General features: G+C 40.1%; 1 pseudogene; it reads right to left on the reverse strand.

The window, feature by feature from the left end:
- Nucleotides 1-9,681: 9,681 nt before the first annotated feature.
- On the reverse strand, nucleotides 9,682-10,731 carry LOC138415916 (RNA guanine-N7 methyltransferase-activating subunit-like protein; annotated as a pseudogene).
- Nucleotides 10,732-11,337: the final 606 nt, after the last annotated feature.

The following is an 11,337-nucleotide window of genomic DNA, read 5'->3' on the forward strand; positions in this document are numbered from 1 at the left end:
CTGATGCTGGGAGGGATTGGGGGCAGGAGGAGAAGGGGACAACAGAGGATGAGATGGCTGGATGGCATCACAGACTCGATGGACATGAGTCTGAGTGAACTCTGGGAGTTGGTGATGGACAGGGAGACCTAGCGGGCTGCAATTCATGGGGTGGCAAAGAGTTGGACATGACTGAGCGACTGAACTGAACTGAAAAAATATTTTTGATAGATACAGCACTATTTTAATGAAATAGTAAAAATAGAAATTCAAAGAATTTTTTTTTTACATGTTCATTACTTTCAGGAAGATAAGATATGATTTTTCTACCTTGCACGTATGGAAACAGAAGGCCTGAAGAGGGTATATTATTACCCCAAGTGAGCTAAAACTAACTTCAAGTGTATAGACACGTAATTGATTTAAAAGAGAATATGTTCTTCTGAATTTTTTGTAACAAAAATCGTGGCCTTTGGGGTGGGTTTAGTTTCCATGCATGGTTTTGTAAAATTAATGATGAAATGGCTATTACTGCATGTAAGTGGAGGCTCAAAGGGGTGTTGTAGTGAGTGGCAGTGACAGTCCAGCCACTGTGTAAATGGGAAATGGGAAGTGTAAATGATTCCCATGCTGTCATCTTTCCTGTTGCAAAACCACTCTTTCTCTTTGGCACACCACTTTCTCCATCAACTCTCCTCCTTACCACAGTAATACTTCAACCGGGCCGGCCCTCTTTGCCTCATGCTGACCATCTCTGGTCCCCTGCCCCTATGGTCTCCTGAGACTTGACACTGTTTAAGATTAAGCTATTAACTGACTAGGTCTTCCCTGGTGTCTCAGTGGCAATGAATCTGCCTGCCAATGCAGGAGACGCAGGTTCGATCCCTGAGTCGAGAAGATTCCCTGGAGAAGGAAATAGCAACCCACTCCAGTATTCTTGCCTGGGGAATCCCATGGGCAGTGGAACCTGGCTGCCTACAGTTCTTGGGGTCGCATGGGACACAACTGAGCAACTAAAGAATGATGATCAACTAATTAGTGATTAAAGAATTTTAAAAGCAACCCTCAGAAAGTCATATTTATTCAAATAGACATCCCATGTGATGACTGCATTCCTCTTGTTCAGAAACTCTTAATCAGTGAATTAATCCCACGAATGATATTGAAGCTGAAACTCCAGTACTTTGGCCACCTCATGTGAAGATTGGCTCATTGGAAAAGACCCTAATGCTGGGAGGGATTAGGGGCAGGAGGAGAAGGGGACGACAGAGGATGAGATGGCTGGATGGCATCACGGACTCGATAGACATGAGTCTGAGTGAACTCCGGGAGTTGGTGATGGATAGGGAGGCCTGGCGTGCTGCGATTCATGGGGTCGCAAAGAGTCGGACAGGACTGAGAGACTGAACAGAACTGAACTGGGGCAGATTTAAGGGCTTCCCCCGGTGGCTCAGACAGTATAGAATACAATGGTAAAGAATCCGCCCAGGAGACCTGGGTTCAATCCCTGGGTTGGCAAGATTTAAAGTTATTTAAATGTTTACTTCTTTAAAAATAAATTTGAGAGGAAACAATTGAAATGCCTTTCAATAGGTGAATGATTAAGCAAATATTGGTCCAATGAAATCTATATAATGGAATACTGGCCAGCAATAAAAATGAAGGAAATGAGGATGCATGCAGCAACTTGGATGTGTCTCAAGAGCCTCATGCTTAGTGAAAAAAGCCAGTTTCAAAGGTTACATAGCACATAGTTTCATTGATATTGAATTCTCAAAATAACAAAACTATAAAGGTGGAGAATAGATGAGCAGACAAGGACAGATGTGGGAAGGTATGACTATAAGAAGAGCTTGTGGAGTTACTATATGCTGGTGGAACATTTCTGTATCTCTTTTTTTCCCACCACACATGGTTACAATTTTTTTTCTTGTGATGAGAAACTTTAAGATCTACTCTCTTAGCAACTTTAAATTTATAATACAGTGTCATTACTATAGTCACCATGCCACACATTACATCCTCAGGACTTACTTATTTTATAACTGGAAGTTTGTACCTTTTGACCACTTTTACCCATTTCATACACCACCCCCTGCCTCTGGAAACAATCAGTCTGTTCTTTCTATGTATAAGGTCAGTGGTTTTTATTAGATTTTACTTATAAGTGAGCTCGTATATGATTTTTGTCTTTAACTTATTCACTTAGCATAATGCTTTCAAGGTTCATCCACATTGTTACAAGTGGCGGGATTTCCTTTTTAAATGATTGAATAGCATACATACATATATTTATTATATGTCTTTTCTTTATTCATTCATTCACTGATGGACCCTTAGGTTATTTGCATGCCTTGGCTATTGTAAATAATGCTTAATGAACATGGAGGTGCAGATATCTTTTTGAGTTAGTGTTTTAATTTTTTTCCAATAAGTACCCAGCAGTGGAATTTCTGGATTATACAGTATTTGTATGATATATATATATATGTGTGTATATATACACACATATATATATATTTCTGGATATACAGTATTCTATATTCAGTTTTTTGAGGAACGTCCATATCGTTTTCCATAGTGGCTATGGAAATTTATACAAATACATACACAGATTTATAGTACCACCAACAATGTATTGAATATAAGCTTTCGTTTTTCTCTACATTCTTGCCAATATTTGTTACTCCATTTACATTTTCTTCATAATTAATGATGTTGGACACCTTTTCATGTCCTTATATATATATACTGGCCATCTGTATTTCTTCTTTGAGAATATGTCTGTTCAAATTGTTTGTCAGTTTTTAATCAAATTGTTTGCTTTTTTGCTATGGAGTTGTATGAGTAGTTCTGTATATAGATTTTGATGGTGGTTAATGAATTTGTGTATGGTATTAAAATTGTATGAAAGTATACACACACACACACACACACACACACAAATGAGGGTATAAAAATCCAGCGAAAACTGAGTAAGGCATGGGCTCTAATTAACAGCTGTATTAGCCAGGATTCTCTAAAGAAAAAGAACAGAATTATAGCTTGTTCTAAGATATTGGTTCAAGCAATTATAGAGGCTGAGAAGCCCCATGACCTGTCATCTAGAAGGTGAAGAACCAGGAAAGCCAGTGGTATAGTTTAAAGACCTGAGAACCAGTCTCTTGCCCTGCATGAGACAGGAAATCTCTAATGGGTACTTTTTACCAACCCCCGAAAATTTCACACCTGTTCCCTGGGAGACCTATGCCAAGTGTTTTTCTGGTATCATGTCCTTTGGTTTCATTATTTACCATATTTAACAAATGAAGAGACTAAGGCTTAGAGAGGTTGCAAAAATTACCCAAAACAATATAATTTGTAAATTGCAAATTTCTTTTGCAGATGTAGTTCTGCTAATCTCAAAGCTCACTCTCTGAACTGCTCTGCTATCCTTCAGGAGCATAATCTGACTTAAACAGTGGAAGGAAATAAGGCTGTCGAAGTAAGCAGTCTTCAGACTGTCAAAGATTTTGTAGGACATATAGAATTGTTGTTTAGTCGCTAAGTCGTGTCCAACTCTTTTGTGACCCCACGGACAGTAGGAGCCCACAGGCTCCTTTGTCCATGGGATTTTCCAGGCAAGAATATTGGAGTGGGTTGCCATTTCCTTCTCCAGGGGATTTTCCCAGACCAGGGATCAAACCCATGTCTCCTGCTTTTGCAAGCAGATTCTTTACTGTCTGAGACACTAGGGAAGCCCTTGATAAGTAGAGTAGATGTTTCTCTATTTATCTATCTGGTTTCCTCTCCCATTCCTGCTCATTCTCCCCATTATGGTACCCTCTCCCCAAGGCCAGGATGGGCACCTAATCTGTACCTGGCCTGTCAGAGTGAGTCAGTCATTCCTCTGGCTGTAGTGATGGAGCCAAGGATGAACATGTGATTCCAGCCAGGCCAACCAGAGGCTTTCATTTGAAAGTTTTTAATGAAATTGGGGGCTTCCCCGGTGGCTCAGTGGTAAAGAACCAACCTACCAATGCTGGAGACCTGAGTTCAGTCCCTGGGTTGGGAAGATTCCCTGGAGAAGGAAATGGCAACCCACTCCAGTATTCTTGCCAGGGAAATCCCATGGACTAGAGGAGCCTGATGGGCTGCAGTCCATGTGGCCACAAAAAGCCGGACATGACTGAGCGACTAACACTTTTTAAAATCGTAACTTCTTTTCATCCTTTTAGTTCTCTTCTTCATCATTAAGTGTTCCAAAATTTTATAACATTATGGTTCAGATCTGTTTTCATTTTCTAGGCTGGGACTCACTAACCTCTCTCCACCATAGGACATTTTATTTATAATTTAAACAGAATTCTCTATATTTTTATTGTTTTACGTTTCAAAACCTCCAGTTTATCTGATGCTCGCCCTCCTAGGTTTCTCTAATCTTTTTATCTTTTCTTTCCCATTTCCTTCACATACCTTTTATTCTACTTTCCAGAAGATTGTTTCTAGGTTTCTATACATATTGAATTTTTTACTGATAGCATCATATGTTTAGTTATGTGTAACTTCTTCTTTGTTTGATGATTGGTTCATTTTCATAGCATATCTTTTGCTTTAAGAATGTCAAAGTTTCTCCTCTGAACATATTAAGATACGGGTTTTGCTAAGCAGGGGATAAGTGAGTAGAGCTTCCCTATAGAGGGTGGGTGAGTGATAGCAAAGCTACCTAATCTCTGCTGCCTCTGTTACCAACCCCTCAGGACTCCTCACTTCTACTCTACTTTTACAAATGTGAGCTTCTCACACATTGAAGACATACTTGTGAAACACAAAGCTAAACAATTAGAAGAAAAGATTGTAGGTCTTAGGGTGAGGAAGCTTTCAACAAGATTTAAAATCACAGGCAATAAGGAGTTCATAGTTTTGACTCCAATAAAAGCATAATTTCTGTAAATTAAGTTAATATTGGGACCCCCTTGGTGGTCCAGGGGCTAAGACTCCTCTCTCCCAGTGCAGGGAGCCTGGATTCAATCCCTGGTCGAGGAACCAGATCCCACGAGCCACAACTGCGAGGTTGCATGCCATAGCTAAAGATCCCGTATGGCTCAACGAACAGAGACGGAAGGTCCCACATGCTGCAACTAAGACCTGGGACAGCCAGAGAAATAAATGAGAAGATAATACTGCCATGTTCTTATATACCAAAATATTAGGAATAGTTATCTCTGGATGGTAAAAGTATATCATAGGTAAGAAAGAAAGCACCAAAGAACAGTGATTGACTGGAACAAAACAGAGGAATAAAGAGTTAGGTCCACAAGAGGTATGAGTTAAGGTGGGAGATGCCTGTTGGTATAGAAGTGAGTGGAAAGAAGTTAAATATTATGAGCTTCCCAGGGTGGTTCAGTGGTAAAGAATCTACCCACCAATGAAAGAGAAGCAGGAGACTCAGGTTCGATCACCGGGTCAAGAAGATCCCCTGGAGGAGGAAATGGCAACCCATTCCAGTATTCTTGCCTGGGAAATCCCATAGACAGAGGAGCCTAGAAGGCTACAGTCAGTCCATAGGGTTGCAAAAAGTTGGACCCAACTCAGTGACTGAGCATGAGCACAAGTACTCTGCTAAAAGATGATAAAGGTTGCCTTGGAAGGGGTGGACAACAGACTGGTTCCAAATAGGAAAAGGTGTACGTCAAGGCTGTATATTGTCACCCTGCTTATTTAACGTCTATGCAGAGTACATCATGAGAAGTGCTGGACTGGAAGAAACACAAGCTGGAATCAAGATTGCCAGGAGAAATATCAATAACCTCAGATATGCAGATGACACCACCCTTAGGGCAGAAAGTGAAGAGGAACTAAAAAGCCTCTTGATGAAAGTGAAAGAGGAGAGTGAAAAAGTTGGCTTAAAGCTCAACATTCAGAAAACGAAGATCATGGCATCGGGTCCCATCACTTCATGGCAAATAGATGGGGAAACAGTGGAAACAGTGTCAGACTTTATATTTTTGGGCTCCAAAATCACCGCAGATGGTGACTGCAGCCATGAAATTAAAAGACGCTTACTCCTTGGAAGAAAAGTTATGACCAACCTAGATAGCATATTCAAAAGCAGAGACATTACTTTGCCGACTAAGGTCCATCTAGTCAAGGCTATGGTTTTTCCTGTGGTCATATATGGATGTGAGAGTTGGACTGTGAAGAAGGCTGAGCGCCGAAGAATTGATGCTTTTGAACTGTGGTGTTGGAGAAGACTCTTGAGAGTCCCTTGGACTGCAAGGAGATCCAACCAGTCCATTCTGAAGGAGATCAACCCTGGGATTTCTTTGGAGGGAATGATGCTGAAGCTGAAACTCCAGTACTCTGGCCACCTCATGCGAAGAGTTGACTCATTGGAAAAGACTTTGATGCTGGGAGGGATTGGGGGCAGGAGGAGAAAGGGACGACCGAGGATGAGATGGCTGGATGGCATCATGGACTCGATGGACATGAGTCTGAGTGAACTCCAGGAGATGGTGATGAACAGGGAGGCCTGGCGTGCTCCGATTCATGGGGTCACAAAGAGTTGGACACGACTGAGCGACTGAACTGAACTGAACTGAACTGGAAGGGGTGGATGGAATAGACAAGTACTGAAAATTATAGGCTGTTGAACAGATTAGCTACACGATCCTTATAATCATTTTAAAGGTAAGCGAGAGTTGTGGGGAAGTGCAAGACTCTGAGCCATTATCAAAACCTGCAATGTCTGATTAAGGATTGTACAAGGGTATTATGGACTAGGGAACTGGTAGATTACATCTCTAAAATTTGCTATTTTATTCAAAGAAACATCCCATCCTGCCCCCACCTGAATCTAGAACTGGTTATGCATAAATGGCAACTCTTAGAATCAACCTGGGAGGAGTCATATTTTTAACAATGGATCATCATGTTGTATTTAATCCAACTATCTCTCTCCTCTGCTTCATGTGTGCTGTAGATACCTGGAAACCACCAGTCTACAGAAAAGATATGAACAATTCTTGGCCTGGAGGAGTTAGTAGGACAAGAAAAGTTTATATATTTTGAAAAACAAAACTCTCATTTTCTTTCTGGATTATAACTTCATGTTTATATTTTGCAATGAAAGGATTAGGCTATCTAATTACTAAAAGTCTTAATAAACTTCTGTAATCTGCTTATCTGCTACATGTATTTAAGAGACTACTTTCTCAGATTCCAAAGTCCTTGCTTGATGAGTGGAAAGTAATTTGCAATTGGAATATAGAGCAAGCTGTAGTACATAAACTTTTAAAAATTGAAGTATAGGAAACTGATTTACAATAAGAGATGAAGGTTCAATCGCTGGGTCAGGAAGATCCCCTGGAGAAGGACATGGCAACCCTTTCTGGTATTCTTGCCTGGAGAATCCCACGGACAGTGGAGGCTGGTGGGCTACAGTCCATAGGTCACAAAGAGTCAAACACGGCTGCATAGCATGCGTGTTGTAGACATTTAATGTAATGTTAAAATCTTTACTTTCCTACTCTACTGACTATTCTTCAATATTTCAACCTCTTAATTTGTGTGCATGCCTAATTGTATCAGTAAATTTAGGGTAAAGGAAGATGAGAAAGTGATGAGAGGCTCTGCCATATGACAAGCAACCTTTTAAGTCTAAGAAATCTTACCAGCCCCTTACTGATTTACAGAAGAAGTCTTTCAACTGCTTATGTATCAACTGATTGTCTTGTCTACCCTAGGTTTTCCTGATCCACTTCTTGATTTTGATAAAGATTACTTGAATGTCAAAAAAACACTGGCAAGATTAATCAGGTTCATTTGGAGGAAGTTGCTTAAGATCTCATGGGAGTTCCCTAGCTGTTCCACGGTTAGGACTCAGCGCTTTCACTACCATAGCCCAGTCCCTGGTCAGGGAGCTAAGATTCTGCAAACCACACAGCATAGCCAAAAATAGCCTCATTTTACTCATGTTGCTTTTTATAAACATTTCCACTCCTACCCATTACCAAAACCACCCACCCTTACCCTCTCTGCCCCCTCCAACCCCCTAAAAAGCCTCACCAAAGTAATAATGAAACAGATTTGTATTCTCGTTCTCCATGAGTATTCCAATGTTTGTAATCAGTATCCATAATTGGTGCAGATTTTAAGGCTGTTTTTCTCCTCTTGAAACATGCAGTAATCTTGCTAATCTATGATACTGAGCAAGGCCCTGTGGGCCTCCTGGGTACAAAGACTTCCTGTGTCCACCGTTTCTTTGATTATAGAAAATAGCCTTCATTCAGCCTCCATGACATTCCCTGTTTCAATGGGAAGATTCACACAGTTGTTAGTTAGGAAAGAGAGGGAAGCAAGACAAGAAAGAAAGAGACAGTCAAGAGAAACAGTAATGCAGTCTTGGGGCAGGGTCCTGATTCCTCATCAATACACACAACAGTATATTTGAGCTGTTTTGCAGATATGGAAACTCCCTCTAGGTGGGATTCAAGCCCTGGGTATGCTGCCCGCAAGCATATAGATCTCAGACTGTTTGGAACCTGAAGGTTGATAACGCTGACTCCTTTTACCTTACCACCAACCAATCAGAAATGTATCCACAAGCTGATATGCCCTCTTTGAACCATAAAATTTCTCATTATTCTCTCAAAGATGGGATACACAGTTTTGAGAGCATTAGCCTGCTATATCCTTCTTTGCCTGGCAAAGTAATAAAGCTATCCTTTTCTACTTCAGCCAAAGCTCTGTCTCTGAATCTGGCACTGGTGTGTAGAGAAGCTGAGCTTTTGATGACATATACACCTCCCTCCATTCAATCCTGAAGTTTGTTTCATCTTCTGTCTCCACAGTCCTTTAATATTGACTCAGTATTTACTAGAATTCTCCACAAGAGGATCTGGGAACCCATGTGGTTTAAGTAGGTTGAATTAAACTGCTTTAAACTAAAGAAACATCCTGGGGAGACCATCTGATACATGAATTCTTTCAATTCCCCTTATTTCTAGTCTCTATCATGCAAATGCAGGCTGGTTTTTATATATAATATACACATAATCTTAAAAAATAATGTTTAGCTTCTATAAGTTACAGACTGGATATTCTGCTAGTATTACCTCCAAACTGTAACTGTATTTTGCTCCATGATACGATGTGAACTTGAGTTTCTTAATAGATTCACAGATTCAGGAGATTTACTTATACTAATCTGGTGCTATGGGAATATAATTACCCCATGGAACAGAGTTCTGTTTTATTATAAAACTGTCAACAGTGCTGCAGGCACATTTTTGTTTATTGGGTCACCTGTTTCAAAACTACAGAGAACACCCTTTTGGTTAACACATTCTCTTCAGTAATTTAGAAGCATCAATTAGGTAACAAGTTTCTTTCACCCTTTGTCATATCTTATGAGATTTCTAGGCCCTCATTCTCTTCTTCCTGAACTAATTTCTGCTGGTAGTGAATGTCAAACAATAAGTGTGAATTTCATAACAGTGTTTCATAGATTTTTGTTTAAACCTTTTTAGGAGGTTTTTAGTTCCAGCAACCATTACATCTCTCCAGTAAGATATAATTTTTAAAAACTCCCAAGTTCCAAAAAAATTAATAATTCACTTGCCTACAATCAGAATAGAAAACTGTGACCAACAGAAGGTACAATATAAACTTTTGTCATGTTAACAAAGTAGTTGGTTTTACTACAAGCTGCTGACACTTCTATCAGTAGTAGCCTTAGGGAGGCTGTTGGTTGTAACCATAATGTCCATATGGATGGGCTAGTAAATTCTGGTCTGTGCTGCAGGCAATTGTTACCCCAGGATCATTCATGCCACTGATTGGGTCAATTGTCACTTGGGCACCCCTGTCTGCTATCCCTAACTCTAAACTGTCTATTACCTTGCAACTGATTACCTCTATTTTTCTGGTTCCTACAGGATCTGCTATTCCATTTCTCAATGACTGGAGGGGACTCAGGAGGGTGTATCAGTTATTTTTGGTACTCTTTGTCATATTGGCACTCTTTATGAAAACGTTGGCTTAAAACTCAACATTCAGAGAACTAAGATCGTGGCATCTGGCCCCATCACTTCATGGCAAATAGATGGGGAAACAGTGTCATACTTTATTTTGGGGGGCTCCAAAATCACTGCAGATGGTGACTGCAGCCATGAAATTAAAAGATGCTTGCTCCTTGGAAGGAAAGTTATGACCAACCTGGACAGCATATTAAAAACCAGAGACATTACTTTGCCAACAAAGGTCCATATGGTCAAGGCTGTGGTTTTTCCAGTGGTCATGTATGGATGTGAGAGTTGGACTATAAAGAAAGCTGAGCACCAAAGAATTGATGCTTTTGAAGCTGTGGTGTTGAAGAAGACTCTTGAGAGTCTCTTGGACTGCAAGGAGATGCAACCAGTCCATCCTAAAGGAGATCAGTCCTGGATGTTCATTGGAAGGACTGATGTTGAAGCTGAAACTCCAATCCTTTGGCCACCTGATGCAAAGAGCTGACTGATTTGAAAAGACTCTGATGCTGGGAAAGATTGAAGGCAGAAGGGGAAGGGGACAGAGGATGAGATGGTTGGATGGCATCACCGACTCAATGGACGTGAGTTTGGGTAAGCTCCAGGAGCTGGATTTGGACAGGGAGACCTAGCGTGCAAAGAGTCAGACGTGACTGAGTGACTGAACTGAACGGAATTTGTCATCTGCGAATCTACTGGCAAACATCTCTTCAGAATTTGGCACAGCTTCAGAAGTATCAGTCATTCTGAAATTCCCAGATATTTGAGGAAGCTGTTCTGTTTAATGTTTAGATTATTTAGATTTCCAGTCCAGAGTGCCATCATAGGACCTCCCTTATATAGATTCTTAGATACATATTTCATGTTTGTACTTTATATATCAGAAATTAGTATTTTCTGATTGATAGCATATTAAAATTAACTGGCATTTTAGGAGATAAAGATAAATCTCCTACTAGTTCTATCTCTCTGAAGATGCCTGACTAACACAGAGAAAATACAAATTTGACTCACAAAACTCTGTATTACTTAGTTGTTATGTTACTTGCTGCTTTATAAGAGTAAAGCTTTGGTATCTTGTTCCAAACATCATAGGAATATTTCTTAAAGATTTGTGTGTTACAGAAAGTCCATTACAATTCAGAATCCCATCCTGGTTTGAGTCCTTTCCCATTTAATTGAGAAAGACATTAACCTGCTCCTAATTTAGAAATGTTTATCCTTGAAGATCTGTGTATTTACCTGAGCCATACAACTCTAGTCTGGAGAGATCTGCTTTAACAGAAATACATTTTAATATTATGTGGATAATTTTCACTCAGAACTTCTAGGCAACCATCATCTTTGGACA

Source organism: Ovis canadensis, chromosome 12 (assembly GCF_042477335.2).
Source record: "Ovis canadensis isolate MfBH-ARS-UI-01 breed Bighorn chromosome 12, ARS-UI_OviCan_v2, whole genome shotgun sequence".
NCBI classification, from domain to species: domain Eukaryota; kingdom Metazoa; phylum Chordata; class Mammalia; order Artiodactyla; family Bovidae; genus Ovis; species Ovis canadensis.